We start from the raw sequence: 16,885 nt of genomic DNA, 5'->3' as shown, positions 1-16,885 counted from the left end.
CCCACTACTCGTATGGCAACGATCCATGTTGTTCTTGCCTTGGCTGGTCTTAGGAGATGGCCCGTCTTTCAGTTGGATGTGAAGTCGGCCTTCTTGAACGGTGATTTGAAGGAGGAGATTTATGTAGAGCAGCCTTCAGGCGTTGGTTTCTCAGATGGAAAGGTTTACAGGTTGAAGAAGGCCTTGTATGGCTTGAAGCAAGCTTCTGTGCTTGGAACGAGAAGATCGTGTGTTGTTTGTTTTGTATGTTGATAACTTGATTGTTATAGGTTACCCCCCTTTGGCAGATGCTACCCGCTACCGTCAACTGACTGAATCGTTGATTTGGCTCCTCAACACACGGATTGATCTATCTTTTGTTGTAGATCTGTTGGCTGGGTTCATGAGTGCACCTCAGCAAGTGCATTGGCAAGCTGCCTAGAGGATACTACGGTTTCTAAGGGGGACCTCCGACCTAGGGATTTACTATGCAGCGGGTATAGGTACTTTCGATCTTGTCCTCGTAGGTTAGAGTGATTCGGATTGGGCTGGTGATGTGGACCATAGGCGATCTACTACAAGCTATTGCTTTACCTTAGGTGCAGGTGTTATCTCTTGGAGTAGTAAAAAGCAGCCCACGGTAGCCCTGTCTTACTGAGGCGGAGTATCAGGTCGCATCTTCTACCACATGTGAGACTGTGTGGCTTCGGAGATTATTGGAGGAGCTTGGCTGCCCCCAGACTTGTCCTACTATTGTGCGGTGCAACAATGAGAGTTGCATTGCCTTGGCAAGGAATCCCGTATTCCATGCCCGGACGAAGCATGTAGAGATCCAGTACCACTTCATCACGAAGAAGCTCTTGGATGAGACCATCGATCTGGAGTACTATAAGACCGAGGACAATCTTGCAGATCTATTTACGAAGGCACTTCCCTAGGCTCTACTTCACCGACATTCCAGATCCCTCAACCTTATGCCTCGTCCAAGATCTGAGAAGGGGTGTTAGAGATTGTCATCCCTTGGACAAGCATTTTTCTCAATTAGGGTGGGTACATATGCAGTTTTCCAACCGGGCAGTCATCTAAGAGAGTTTCAATGTGGGGAGCAGATTTGCCACATCAGCAATAGCCATACAGGATGCAGTCTGACTACCACGTGGCAGTCCAGTCAGACTGCTATACAGTTGGCCAGTTTTTCTGCATAGTCAGCCGACCTGATTATTTCTTGGCATTTTATTCAGGCTATAAATAGCCTGCCACCAGCACACTCTCTTCATTCTTGCAATTGCAGATTTCAGGGCAGAGATCGGACAGATTGCAGCAGACTTCGAGGTGTCCAGCAGGGAGACATTGTTGAGGTCAAGATACGCAGACGTACGGACTGCACATGTGTACATATATTCCTTTGTATTCAGCATACTTTATACTTTATACATCAGATCTCTCTCTCTCTCTCTCTCTCTCTCTCTCTCTCTCTCTCTCTCTCTCCATGCTCACTCTACTCTCTCAACCTTGGTCCCACACTTCCGCAAAGCTACACTCTAGCATATTGCTCTCAAATCCTACTGGGGCTGAGGCAACCATTGTTAGCAGATATGTCAGCTCATGTATGAGTCTAAGCTGCAGTGGCTTGGGCACATTATTTGGGCTATTTAGGCATTTTTTATTGTGTCATTTCATGGTCATATTGGGCATTTATTGCTGGCCGACCAGACATATTTTATGGCATTATTCATGCCTATTTATTCTCGGCTCCTCCTTCTCAGTTGATCAGTTCACCACCTGGAGGTCCCATGGAGAGAGGAGCCCGTGCCGGTGTCCACGCAACCAATGACTCTATTGTATCTAGGGGATTGTACTTTCAAGCCGTTTTTGCTGTTTTTGGCAGTTTTTGACTAATTTGTTGATTTTTTACAGCAACGTGTCTTCTTTTGGTAAGATTTTGGGTTATAATGTATGTAAACTCTTGTTTTTTGCATTCTGTGCTCGTGTTTTGGCTGTGTTCCCTCTCCAAATACCTTCTCTTCTCTACTTCTCTTCTAAATCCTCTATAGATGGCTCCTCCATGCACATCCACTGGTGACAAGCTCTATGGACCTGATTACTACACCTGGAGTGCGGTGATGAAGGCTTGGTTAGGAGCAGAAGACGAAGCAAGATGCGGACTCCTCTGACGAGTCATCATCTGCCTCAGATTTCGACTCAAATCCTCCGGCCAAGGCAAAGTCCAAGGCACGGAAGGGATCTTCTTCTTCGGATTGTGGGAAGGGCTTGGTGGCCCCTTCCTCAACGCCATGCCTCCTCTATATTTCTATACAGATGCACAAGATCCAAAGAGGGACATCCCTGACCCATCGACCGAAGTCTGGCAAATACAAATCCTGGAGCTAGGATTGACATCCAGGTTCAAGATGTGCTAGTTCTTTGGCAGAGAGCAGGTGGCTTTCGTTTGGAGCTCACATGAGGGGACACTTTGGCGGTTTGGTCAAAGGAGGGGGATCCACGGTCATTTATGTGATGTGGCATTAGTGGCAGGATAATCACATATGCTACATCAGCGGCATTGTTGACAAACATTGAGAGCTGCTATGATCTTCTCTATCTTCAGGAGCTGGTACGATCAACATCGATATCAAGTTCTCTCCAAGGCACCTTGGTGGTGGCTTGATCACCCACTGCTTGGGTATCCATGGTTCTACTTGGCGGTTCTATGCTGTATGGTTTATGATTCATTCTCATTGTACCATTGTATTGTATCAGATCACCCATGATCTAAGAGAGGGTGTTAGCAGATATGTCAGCTCATGTGTGAGTCCGAGCTGCAAGGGCTTGGGCACATTATTTAGGCTATTTGGGCATTTTTTATTGTACGTTTTATGGTCATATTGGGCATTTATTACTGGCTGACCGGACATATTTTATGGCATTATTTATGCCTATTTATTCTAGGTTGCTCCTCCTTGGTTGGTTAGTTCACACCTGGAGGTCCCGTGGAGAGAGAAGAGCCGGTGCTGGTGCCCACGCAGCCAGTGACTCACTGTTGTATGCGACAGTCTCATGTCTGATATATGGATTCCATTTCCCAAGCATACATCTGATTTCTCATCCGTATTGTGTTCTTTCTTTCCCTTTCTCTCTTGTCTTGTGTTTCAGCAGTTTATTACAGATCCTCTTTGACGGCTGATGTTACTTGCCTTCCTCCTATTTTCCAAAACCTTCAAAAGGAGTGGGGATTTTTCTCCAATGGATTCTTGCCTTCTGTAAGGATTATGCCCATGATACCTGGATTGAAGCATTTCTTGGAGTCTAGCATGATGACAGAGCTTGAATGTCTTTTTTAATTTAGCACTCCAGACACATTGAACATTACTTTATCCTTAACAATCAAATTGGCCATAGGCTCTCAAATAAGGAAACTTGCTTGATACTTTTCATCACAACCAATCATCTATGGAACCAAAAGGAAAAGATCTAGAAGAGGTGGACCCTCGATGAACCATAGGGAAGGTCCTTTCCCCTCACCGAGAATTAAATTATATTTGTGCTAGGTCTCTCAATCAAGATGTCTTCTCTACCAAAATTCTCAATGAAAAACAGCAAACCTAATGAAGATGGCATTTCTTTCAGTCCACTCTTTGTCCAACAAAACATAGCCTCCCTTAGAAGACAATAAAATTGCCAAAGCCACGAAACAAGACTATAGATGGCTGACAATACAATAAGCAAATACTAAGAGAAATGTTGCAACAATCAGCTCAAAATGGCTACATCTAGTCTGCCATAGCTTGCATGATAAAAAGACAAAGACTAGGGCAGCCTCACCTATTGAAAACTATGGTGCTCCACTACATGATCTGACCAAGAACTTAAGTTTGAATAAATCGAAAAGAAAATCAATAGCTTCAATGGATTGAAGCATATAGCTGGCACATCATCATATTTAATATTTTTATACCTTTGTAAACACTTTGAGATTCATAGTGAGACATTTTTTTGTGAAAAATGGTGCGATTGATTATATTACTCTGAAGAAACACAACAAAGTACAAGGCCTCTCAAGGCAGTCTGGGAGGGGGGGGAAAGGAGTCATGGTAGAGTGTCACACCACCGAGGTTTTTTGTCCCATAGGGTGAAAAACAGACGAAGGAATTCTCGAGTGTGAAGAAACTACTCTAAACTCGCGTCGATGCCGAGAGTCCCCTTGAAGCTGCCCCTATGATACTAGGTGGCATATTTCACAGTGGATTCCGTGAGGTTTTTATTCCACGGTGGATCCGTGAGGTTTTTCGATAGATTCCGTAAAACTATATTCTTTTACCGGGGCTCGTACACAAGGTGGATTCCTTGTGCGAGAAGTTGACAGGGACACCTATCCTTTTCGAGTGCCGTGTTAATTTAATGTGCACGTGGATGATTCCACAGTGAGTGATTCCGCAAAATATATATTAAATTAATGGACGTTTATGAGTTTAGAGTGCACTCGTATTAAATTAAGGTTAGGACAGAGTTCCAACCTATTTAATTATTTTGTAGCTGAAGACTACTAGATATTCACTTTTGTGGGTTTTATCTTATTATTTTCTAATAATTGTGGATGTTTCAGTTGATGTGTAGAGCAGGTAGCGGTGGTGTTGGGAAGCACCGGGCGATAGCGTGTATTCAGATTACCTAGAAGAATTATTATTTTTATGGGCGCACGTCTTATCACTAAAGACGTGGCGTCAATATTTATTTAGGCGCACTTATTTATTAAAGCGCTTGACAAACATTTATTATTTTTATATGCGCATAGGTGCTCAGTTTAATATTTCATTATTGGACATTTTATTTGGGTACAGCCCGATTTTTGGGACGCCTAAACGCTTTACTCTTTATTTGGGCAAAAGCAAACACAAAAGCCAAAAGCATGCTAATTGTAAATTGGGTTATTTTTTAGCTTGGAGATTAATAAATCTATAAATACATGCCTTGTGAAGCACTCACATAAGGCATGGGGGGAGATTGCACCCAATTTGTCTTTTTGTCTCATATCGTGCAAATTCTCTTCTTGCTTATATGAAGCTTTTGTAGAGTTCTTTGTTCTTGGGGACCTTCCGGCGTTCATTACGCGCGCATACAGCATCCAATTTGCGCACCAGTGGTTTCAAAGCAAAGCTGAGATCAAGGGCTTCTAATCGCTTACCATCTCACGTGAAGACGAAGCTCCACGAATGAACAGGCTCTTTAGGCTGTCTCACGACGAACCATCAATATAAGCTGTTCCTGGCGGTGAAGAACCCCCCCCTTGTTGTGCTCTCAGATCGTGAAGGATCTCACTCAGGAAACGGAGAACCACCTCTGAAGGTCCTTTGTAAGTAGTCTTTGTTACGGAGAAGCAGAGAAGAAGATTATTAACTTTGGAGCTTATAAACTTAATAAAGCTTTTTTTTAAAAACCTAAGACTTTCAAAATTCAACGATCGACGGCGTGAGGATGTACTTACTGAAGTCGTTGCCGTCAAGAAAATGCCGTCGTCCTGTCGCAGAGCAAACGAATTAGTTAAGCTTTTTTATATAAAGCTTACAGTTTTAAAGCTTATACTAAAGCTTCAAATCAACTATTAATCTCCTATCTAGCGGGTGTTCACAGCAAGTTACTCTCGAACCAGTTTCGTAACTCCAGCAAGCCTTTGTTCACACCTGCAATTTGGCAGAGTTGATTCGCGGCAAGCAGACTATTATACGCAGTCTATGCGGAAGAATTTTTCGCTTGAAAGAAGACCATCATCAATTGCCGTACTCGCGAAAAAAGCAAGATCGTAAAAGTCTTTTTTTTAAAAGCAAGCCTTGTAAATCCAAATTTGAGCTACGCTCATCCTTCTAATGAGATTTCGAGTGTGTGAGGTTATTTGAGATTTTTGCAAGATGTCCAATCAAAACACGGAAGATTTTATGGCCGAAGGTAATTTGCCATAGCCGACTATACAGCAAAAATTGGATCTAAGTATGATGCAGCTTCAAGAAGAGCGAAGAGCATGTCAAAATTTACAAGCACAATTGGCTACACTTTAACGATCCACTGTCAATCAAGAAGGAGCACAACCTGAAGATGTTATTCAGCATACAATTGACGCGACACTCAAAGCATTGTCTCTCAAGAAAGAAGCCAAGATAAGTAAAAGAAATTTCAAATTCCGTACTTTTAATGGATAGCATGATGACAAAATTGTTCTTGCTTTCATCAGTCAGTTTGATAACTATTTTTATAAAGAGCAATATGCTGAAAAAGATAAACTTAAATGTGTCACTAACCATCTAACAGATAGAGCATCATTATGGTGGACTGTTGTCCGCAAGAGTGTTGATTGTCTCTCTACTAGAAAGGCCTTTCAAAAGAAATTTTTGTAGAATTTTATTTCACCTCAATTCCATAAAAAAGCAATCAAATAATCGGATCTTCTGCAACAAAGAGATCGTGAATCCATTCCGCAATACACTAAGCGTATCCGAAGTGCCTTACTACAACTTCGAATGCTTGAAGATGTTCCTGAGGCGATCCACAAGAGCAAGTATATGTCCGGTTTGCTTGGTCACTTCTATACGGAAGTAAATATGTTCAAGCCAAAGACGTTGGAGGATGCGATTTTTTTAGCGCGTGATGCAGAAGATAAAATTCGTAGACGAGAAAAGCGACCGCAACAATTTTCGACGAATGGTAACTTTGATACAAAGTAATTCAATTCTAAATTCCAAAGATTCAATCAAAATCATTTTATTCCTTCTTCTTTCCGTAAATCCTAGACTCGATCTCCTGCTTTACCATCAAACACAAATTCAAACCCTAAGCCTTCTCTCCAACCAAATCCTAACATACCCAAATTTTCAGTCATTACCAATAATGTTTTCAAAGCAAAGCCTATGATTTGCTACAAGTGTTATCAACATGGCCACTTAGCAATGAACTGGCAATCCAAGAAGCAAGCTGTTCAAATCAATCACTTGGGAGCGATTGAAGACGAATAATATGAAGATATGTCAAACTTCACTGAAGATAATGATGATATCAGCGATGCTTCAGATACTTTACTACGTATGCCGAATCCTCATTCATTATTAATAATAAAATGTTTTATGCACAGTCAAGAAAAGATTGTTTTGCATGATAATGAAAACACGCATAATTTTATTTTTGCAAAGTTGGTAAAAGAATTAAATTTACCTACTATTCCAACTCCTTATCACATAAAAGTTGCATTCTTAGGCACTAGATATAATGGTACACAAGAAGTTCATGATTTAGAGATTAAAATTAATGATAATGTTGAGCGTAGAAATTTTTTGATTGTGCATTTGCAAGCTAGTGATATTATTTTAGGAATGCCTTGGCGTCACAAATATAATCCTAACATAGATTATTTCACACATTCCATAAATATTAATTCTAACGAAAAACAAATCACATTACATGAAACGCAAACCTTTGATAATTTTCCATTGCTTAGTCACACACAAGCTAAACGTGCATTAAGAAAACGTAGCATTAAGAATTTATCTACTATTCCAACTCATTATCACATAAAAGCTACATTCTTAGACACTAGATACAATGGTACACAAGAAGTTCATGATTTAGAGATTAAAATTGGTGATTATGTTGAACGCAGAAATTTCTTGGTTATGCCTTTGCATAATATTATTTTAGAAATGCCTTGGCGTCACAAATATAATCCTGATATAGATTATTCCACACATTCCATGAATATTAATTCTAACGAAGAACAAATCACATTACATGGAACACAAACCTTTGATAATTTTCCCTTGCTTAGTCACACACAAACTAAATGTACATTAAGAAAATGTAGCAAATCATACTTAGTATAGGTGAATGAAATTGAAGCTAAGAAATACCAGATGCGTTCTAGACGTGCGCAATTTCTTAAATAATTTAAAGATGGTTTTAATACTGATTTACCCCTTGGTTTACCACCTTCACGTCTTAAAGATCATAAAATAGATTTAATCCCAGGTTCTCAACCACCATGTAAAGCACCTTATAGACACAATCAGATTGAAGAGAAAGAGATCCAAGAATCGAGGGCTGATTAGGCCCAGTAGTTCTTCTTTTGGTGAACATGTCCTATTAGTTAAAAATAAAAATAATATCTATACAATGTGGATTGACTATCGTACCCTAAACAAGATCACTGTTAAGAATAGATATCCGATTCTTAGCGTAGACAATCTCATGGATAAACTATAGGGAGCTACTATTTTTAGCAAAATAGATCTCATATCTGGATATCATCAAGTATGATTGAATACACTTTATATTTTTAAAATTGCATTTAGAACTCAGTTTGGTCATTATGAATTTTTTGTTATGTCTTTTGGTTTGACTAATACACCAGTTACATTCAGTCGTATAATAAATCGTACATTTTTTTAGTATCAGCATTGTATAATTATTTTCTTTGATGACATATTGGTTTTCAAGAAGAATAAGAATGAGCATTATGAACATCTATCTTTGGTTTTCAAATTATTAAAAGAAAATCAATTGTATACTAACCCTAACAAGAGTGAATTTTTCCAAACTCAAATTGAATACTTAAGTCATATTGTTTTTTCTAATGGTATTCAAGTTTATCCTAAAAAGATAAAAGCAATTTTAAATTTATCAATTCCTAAAAATGTGCATGAGTTATGTTTTTTCTTAGGTCTTACCAGCTTTTATGAAAAATTTGTGAGAAACTTTTCATTGCTTGCATTGCCTTTGACAAAATTATTAAAAAAAGATGTGTATCATTGGTCTAACAATCAGCAAAAGTCTTTTGATTTATTGAAACATGCTTTAACACATGCACATGTTTTGCAATTACCTAATTTTAATCGATCATTCTTTCTAGTAGTCACTAATACTAGCGGATCAAGAATAGGAGCTATCCTCATGCAAGATTCACATCTCATAACCTATTCTAGTTGCAAACTTAAACCCTTTGAACTGAAGTATTCCACCTATGATTAAAAAATTGTTAGCTGTAATTCAAGTCTTATGACAATGAAAACATTATCTAATGGAACCCGAATTTATAAGTAAAACTGACCAACAAAGTATCAAACATCTCCTTAGTCAGTCACAAATTTCTTACTGTCATATTAAATGGGTTGTTTTCATTCAAAGTTTCTATCCACTTATCCAATATCAACCCGGTAGAGAGAATATTGTTGTCGATGCATTGAGTAGAAGACCAAGTATCCATAATATTTCAGTTCTATCTTTTGGTTTCCTTATTCCTATGAAGAATACCTATGACCATGACCTCAGTTTTCAAGCTGATTGGAACAAACTGGTTGCTAATAACTGGATTCCAATTAATTATTTGTCTTGTTCTGATGGATTTATATTTTATGAGAAAAGATTGTGTGTCATTGTTCAATTTAGATCATTTGTATTGCACGAAATTTATTGACCTCCATATCAAGGCCATAGAGGTATTATTTTCACTTTAAGAACATTGGTTGAAGATTTTTACTGGCTACAAATGGAATCTAATATTTCTAACTTTGTTTCTTAGTGTTTAATTTACTAAAGAGTCAAGCGGCACCATGGTAAGCAATATGGTTTGTTAATGCCTTTACCGATTCTTGAACGTCCATGGAAATATATTTCAATGGATTTTATAATTGGTTTATCTCTCACACAAGCTAATCATGATATCATTTGGATTGTAGCAGATCGATTTAGCAAATAAACATATTTCTTACCATGCAAAAAAACATTAACTACATCTCAAACTGCACAATTGTTTTTTAAGACTATTTCATTAACCATGGTTTGCCAAAAGTTATTATTTTTTATCATGATTTTAGATTCTGTAACAATTTTTGGACTACTTTATTTGCTAATTTAGATATTAAGATTGATTTCTCATCTGTATTCCATCCTGAAACCAATGAGCAAACAAAAGCTACTAACAGTACAATTCTAAATCTCTTGCGTGCAAATACAATTTTAAAACCACAAATATGAAACACACACTTGCATCTACTTTAATTTACATACAATAAATAATACACCACACACAGCTACACAAAAAGCACCTTTTTAAATCATTTATAGGCATAGATTGCCTACACCTATTACATTATTGTCGAACAAAGTTAAAGCTGCTGATGATATTGTCAATACGCATGCTATTATTTTTGCTTAAGTTAAAGACATGATTGCGAAAGCCCAACAATCATACACTAAACAAGCTAATAAGAAAAGAAAAGTCATGAGATTCAATGTTAATGATTATGATTAGTTACACATTGAAAAGAGAAGATTGTAAGTGTTAAAAAATACACTGTTGTTAAGTTAACATCTAGATTTTATGAACCTTTCAAAATAATTCATAAAATCAATGACAATGCATTTAAATTAGAACTACCCTAACATTGGAAGATACATAATATTTTCATATTAGTTTGTTACGACCTTTTAGAGGCTAATTACCTGTCCATCCTATCTATGAAAACCCTCCTTTGTTAGAATAAGAAACTGAAATCCTTGAACTTCAAAATATTCTAGACACAGACTTTATGACCACTAGAAGTGGTCGTAGATATTCTAGATATTTGGTTAGATTTAAAAATCATCATGTTAAAGCAACCCAATGGATGCACGCTTGTGACCTAACTACTTACCCCTCACTGCTCGCTCTACATTGAGCTAATAGTAATTGAGGACAATTACTCTTCCCCCCCAGGGGTATGATGCTAGGAGGCATATTCCACGGTGAATTCCGTGAGGTTTTTATTTCACGGTAGATTCTATGAGATTTTTCGGTGGATTCTGCAAAACTATATTTATTTGCCGAGGCTCGTACACAAAGTGGATTCCTTCTACAAAAAGTTAATGGGGACGTCTGTCCTTTTCGAATGTTAGGTTAATTTAATGTACACGTGAATGATTCCACAGTGGCTGATTCCATAAAATACATATTAAATTAATGGGTGTTTACGAGTTTAGAATGTACTCGTATTAAATTAAAGTTAGAACAAAGTTCCAATCTATTTAATTATTTTGTAACTGAAGACTGCTAGGTATTCACTTTTATGGATTTTATCTTATTATTTTCTAACAATTGTGAATGCTTCAGTTGATGTGTAGAGCAGGCAATAGTGGCGTTGGGAAATACCAGGTGATGGCGTGTATTCAGATTACCTAAAAGAATTATTATTCTTTATGGACGCACGTCTTATCACTAAAGGCGTGGTGTCAATATTTATTTAGACGCGCTTATTTATTAAAGCGCTTGACAAACATTTATTATTTTTGTATGCGCATAGACGCTCAGTTTAATATTTCATTATTAGACATTGTATTTTGACACAGACCGATTTTTGGGACACCCAAACACTTTACTCTTTATTTAGGCAAAAGCAAACACAAAAGCCAAAAGCATGCTAATTGTAAATTGGGCTATTTTTATCTTGGAGATTAATAAATCTATAAATATATGCCTTGTGAAGCGCTCACACAAGGCATGGGGGAGATTGCACCCAATTTGTCTTTTTATCTCATGTCATGCAAACTCTCTTATTGCTTTTATGAAGCTTTTGTAGAGTTCTTTATTCTTGGGGACCTTCCGACGTTCACTACGCACGTACAACATCCGATTTGCGCACCACCCTAGTAGTCTCTGAGGAGTGAATAATGGATGATCAAAGGTCCATCAAAGTGGTATATACCAAAAGGCTCTCATTGCTGAAAATCAGTTGGCAACAGGCCTTCCAAATGTGCCACATTGTGAGCCTACCAATAATCTGCCACACTTCTGATCATGACATCATGGACTCGAATACTTGTCGGGTAGGTAGGGCATCTTGGCTCACTTTCATAACCTTCTTCGTCCATATCATATTCATCCTCTTGTCTCTGTTTCTGCTTCTGCTTCTGTCTCTGTTTCTGTCTCTGCTTCTGTCTCTGCTTCTGTCTCTGTAGGAGCTCTGTAACAGAAGAACAGATTCTCTGTTTCCTCTTCTGCCTCTATCTCTATCTCTGCTATGGCCATGTAACAGGGAGAGCAGTACATCCATGCTTCTATCTCACTGTCAGAAGTGATTTCAGAAGTCATTCCTGGTTCAGGCAGGAAGTATTCACCCATTGATAATGGCTTTGCATCTTTTGGAAGTCGGCTTACAGTATCCACTGTTAAGGAACGTGCCACTGTTTTCTTGGGAAGGATCTGTTTGACAGCATCTTCGTCTCCTGATGTTCCATCCGTAGCCTCATTAGGGGAGTCAGAAGATAATTCCAAGGAGGTGGATCAATGTCCTTTTTGAGAACCATACAGTTTCAACACCACTTTATTGGGTCCTCTACCCAAGGTCAAGCTTCCTTTGAACCAATCCGTCCTTGCTCGGGCTTCAAAAATCCATGGTCTGCCCAGTAGCAGAGGGTAGGATGTACCATAAGAGTTTGGCTTCACCACCAGATAGGTTAGCCAATAATCTTTTCCAGCCACTGTAGTCTTCACATATGGGAGAATGCCCAAAGGCTTGATTCTGCTCTGATTCGCCAGTCTGATGAGCCATTGGGTTGGTTGCACACCTTATAAGCCTAGACTCTACACATGAACTTGCAATGATGTCATCATGGATCTCCGACTCAAAGTAGATGGCGTCCCTAGCTAACTGACTGCCTGCAGAAAGCATGTCAAGTGACACATCCCAAGGCTGAGTCTACTTGCAATAGGGTCCTACAAGCTCATCTTCAAACCAACTATGCAGCCTCATAAGACCACAGATAGTGCTTTGGGATCTACAAGAGCCTCTGCAGGCATCATTGGCCAGCCCTGTCTTATTGCATCTTAGCTAACCAGCTATCAACTGCTAGACTCCCATGGCCCACTAGTCATATGAAGTATGAGACCCTTCTCGAACACCAACTATCCCATAGGTGTCTCTAGAAGGTGCCTGAAGAGGTCCATTATGTTGTGCTATCTGCTACATGAGGGAGCCCAATACATATGATCTCACATCAAAATATGCCTGCTGATCCGTGAGGTGTAGGCTGTCAAGAGGAGATTGACAAGCAACCAATCATCTGGAATAGCAGGTCATTAGAGAGGAGGCTTCCTGCTTGGGGAGTGCAAGCACATTCAATGAGTGGCCTGGGAGGCTGGCCCTACCTGTCTAGAGGGACATCAACAAGAACATAGATGTGGAGGTTCCTCAGCAGGAGGGGAGTAGGGGCTCAACACCTGGAGATCCATACAACAATCCCGCAAGAGCTTCTCACAAAGGCCTGTGAAACTGAGCTTTCGTTGGCTAACCCAATTCGCACCACTCGGCAACTCAATGCACATAGCCAAAGTGGTCATTGATGCCCCTCTAAACACCTCCAGTCCTATTTTGAATACTTCACTGAGCAGAAAGAACTTCACTAGATATAATCCAAACAAGGAAGAACATTAAAGCAATTTGCAACAGTTATGTGACAAGAAAAGTCTAATTTTAAAAAACTATATTGAATCATCATGATGGTGTAATTCATGGATTCCCTGGCAAAACAATGACTTGTATAAGAAAGAAAGAAAGAACGAAAGCTCTATTAATGTCCTTTGGAGGCCAAAATTGACCTATAGGACAGATCAAATGATTCATTACATCCACTTTGGGTATCGGTGCCGTGAAGGCACATGAAAAGAAAGAAAGAAAAATTAACTAAAACAGACTAAACTCTAAGCTCTTATGACTTATAAGAGCTTTAATTACAACATTGAGTTCCATTACAAAAATAGAGGGTAAACAGATGGGTTGTTTGCTGCTGTGACGATAACTAGCAAGTACACAGATCGTACAAACATCTACATGAAGCAAAGCCAGCAGAGAAAACCCACTTGCCAATCATACCTTGAAAAGAGGTATGTTGATCTGGTTGTCCATTTGCAAAATTGGATGCCTAAATGCAGTCCTGATGGCTATTTCTTGCGCTGATTCATGTTAATTCCCAACTACAGTCAAGTGATTTGAAGAAATCAATCGGATCGGAAGGATCAGATTGCCTGAGATGAGCTCTTATTAGTGCTGAACACAGACATTTTACAAGATTGCAGAGATTTAAAGCGAGGCAAAGAGAGCTCGAACCTCGATGCTCATCATCATCATCATCATCATCTGCGTCTCTCCCTCGTATGCGTTACTTTGCAATGTGCGTTCGATGTTTAAAGCCGACAGAATTCGATGCCTTAACTGTTTCAATGGGCCTGAAACCTAGGGGCCTGGTCGCGCCCCGGTAGAGGGGGGTTAACGAGACCCCACTTCCTCCACTCCACACACAGTCGCACCCAGTGCGAGCAGGGTTAGTGGCGTTTCTTTACCCCACCAATGACCATGGTAATCCCTTGCAAAAAGGGGCGAGATAACATAGCGCTTAGCGGAGTTAACGTTTTCCATTTGCCGAGAGGGGATCTCCTGCGTTCGCCAGCCAATCAGGTTGAAGTTCCTGACACCTTGGTTATGCTCTTTTTTTTTCTCCCATTAGAAAAGCCTTTGTGAAGCATGCATGCGACTTCAGAAGTGCATCCCATTCACCCCATTGCCCCTAGGTGTTGACCCTAGTAGAATAAGGGGGCCCCTGCCAAGCGTCTTTACTAGTCTTTCAATGGGCTTGAATCCTAAGTAGAATAAAAGAGGGCCCTTCTAAGAGTATGGTTAAGGCTGGTTACACACCAAGTAATGGACGGCCAACCCCCGCCCACCACAGTGTGGGCATGCACTTTTTGTAGTTGGGCATGGACATGGGCATCATACCTTTACACATCAAATGGACACAGTTTGTAAAAAAATAAAAAAGAATAAACTTATAAATTTTTTTGATTGGTTGCAAATGTAAAAAGTGCACCCTTGTCCGCCACTTTACAAAGTGGGTAAGGAAGACTCCCTGTCCAAAAGTGGGCCGCGAGTTCACATGTTTAGCAAGTAAACAATAGGCCATGTCCTCTCCAGTCTGTAAAGGACTGCGGATGCCCAACCCTTAAATAAGTGTTTTGATTGGTTAAAGCTTACAAAGTGGGTGTCTCTTATTTGGTGTGTAACCAGCCTAAACTTTGGCCACTAGTATGACTTGTTATAAAGCTTTGGCTAAGAAAGTTTGAGTTTTGATTTATGCACTAAGCATGGCTTTGTCACCTACTCTATGGGGTTTGCCTGATGTAAATTTTTTCATTCTAATATTACCTAGCCGCTATGTGTCTAGATTCTCAAGGTGCGAGATTCAAAAACATGTTTCATGTGGCAAGTGGGTTTATGGGAGGACATATTCACTTCTCGAACAATTACTTTCCCCTTGATTGAGCCGAGCATACTCATTTCCCATCAGCTTTGCAACAATAGTTCTCCCCTGCAGTATGTAAGTATGAATGCCATAATAGTCACAAAGACCGCCCAAGAACTGATAGCAGCCACGACCATGCAGGAATCGACTTGCAAGTGCCATGTGAGATTCGGGCTTTAACCATAAGCTTTAAAACCTTAATTGTAAAAAAGGATAGGATAATGAAAATTAAAAAGGGTGTGGCATGTTTCAGACCACTGACCAGCCCGCCATCTCACCCCCGCTCTTTCTTCTTCTTCTTCTTATTCTTCTTCTTCTTCTTCTTCTCTCTCTCTCTCTCTCTCTCTCTCTCTCTCTCTCTCTCTCTCAAAGTGTGTGAAAAACTATGTAAAATTTTTTAATTAAAAAAACGTTTAAAAATATTTAATTAAAAGAAAAGCTTAAATTAACAAGTTTAGTCTAACTGAGAGAGAGAGAGAGAGAAAGAAAGAGAAACTTTTGATTTAAAAATAAGTTTGATTTAATTAAGAGAGAGAGAGAGAGGGAGGGAGAGAGGGGAGGGTTTTAATTTTAAAAAATAAGGTTTGGAAAAGGGGCGTAGGTTTTGGAAGCCCTTTGGAGGTTTGGGGCTTCCTGCAACCAAAATAATATAGCAAGAAGATAATCCACACCTTGGTCACTCCGAAAATTGTAGTAATATGCCTTTACACCACATTACTTTTGGGTTGCCAATTTGCTTATTAGTTTCCCCACCTTTTAGGTCCCTAATCATCCCCTAACACACACGCATGCGCACGCACGCACACGCACACACACACACACACAAATCTTAAGCTTCTCTTCAAAGAAAATTGTAATTTTTTTATTTCTTGATGGTAGCAATAAAATGTGTTCACTTATCATCATCGTCATCATCACCTCATCCCCCTCCTACGAGGTGCCTCCCAATTCACATTAAAAAAATCACTCCCCTTTAATTCTAGTTCTCTTGCTATTAAATCCCCCTCATCAAGTTATCAGCAACCCCTGCCTCATCATTTTTATTTTTAAAATGTGTGTGTGTGTGTGTGTGTGTGTGTGTGTGTGTGTGTGTGTGTGTGTGTTCTCCCCCATAAAATTCATAAATGACCATTCAATCGAAGGTACCCCCCCCCTATTTGACACTTGGATAATTGACATTAAGACATTTTTGACACATGGATTTTTACATTAAAGACATTTAGATTTTTTTCTCTTTGGCCACATGCTGACCCGACAAAGACCCCATTATGTAAGCAGGATTCCCACCTCCCCTCTTCTCAAATATAAAAGGAAGTCCGATTGTGAGTAAATGGCATGGGAGGCAAGTGATAGCAGGACGATGGCTGATATAGAGTGATAAAACATGAGTGTTTAAGAGAGAGAGAGAGAGAGAGAGAGAGAGAGAGAGAGAGAGAGAGAGAGAGAGAGAGAGAGAGAGAGAGAAGGCAAAGACCAAAATTCTTGAAGCACTTTGCCAAAGTGGGGAACCCTTTTGTCTCGTCCAATCTACTTGCTTTTTTTCTTATCCATCATGCCCCTCTGCAAAAAGGTTAAAATGTCTAACAAGGCAAGACCTTCA

At 39.5% G+C, this 16,885-nt stretch overlaps 1 protein-coding gene across 6 annotated transcripts in view; it reads right to left on the bottom strand.

Annotated features, from left to right (window-relative positions):
* Nucleotides 1-14,418, bottom strand: part of PUP5 (purine permease 5) — a 34,314-nt gene extending 19,896 nt beyond the window's left edge. The window contains exons 1-2 of one of the 6 annotated variants that reach the window (XM_087699080.1): nt 14,097-14,417; nt 13,863-14,014 (exon numbers count right to left, since the gene is read on the bottom strand). The gene's annotated coding sequence lies outside the window, so the exon portion shown is untranslated. Of the gene's footprint in view, nt 1-13,862; nt 14,015-14,096 lie in introns of all 6 variants that reach the window. The other 5 variants (XM_087699083.1, XM_087699079.1, XM_087699081.1 and 2 more) reach the window with 5 other exon arrangements.
* Nucleotides 14,419-16,885: the final 2,467 nt, after the last annotated feature.

This window comes from Lygodium microphyllum, chromosome 18, assembly GCF_053477565.2.
Source record: "Lygodium microphyllum isolate KBCC chromosome 18, Lygodium_microphyllum_v1.1.10, whole genome shotgun sequence".
NCBI classification, from domain to species: Eukaryota; Viridiplantae; Streptophyta; class Polypodiopsida; order Schizaeales; family Lygodiaceae; genus Lygodium; species Lygodium microphyllum.
This window is presented reverse-complemented; position numbering and strand designations above follow the sequence as displayed.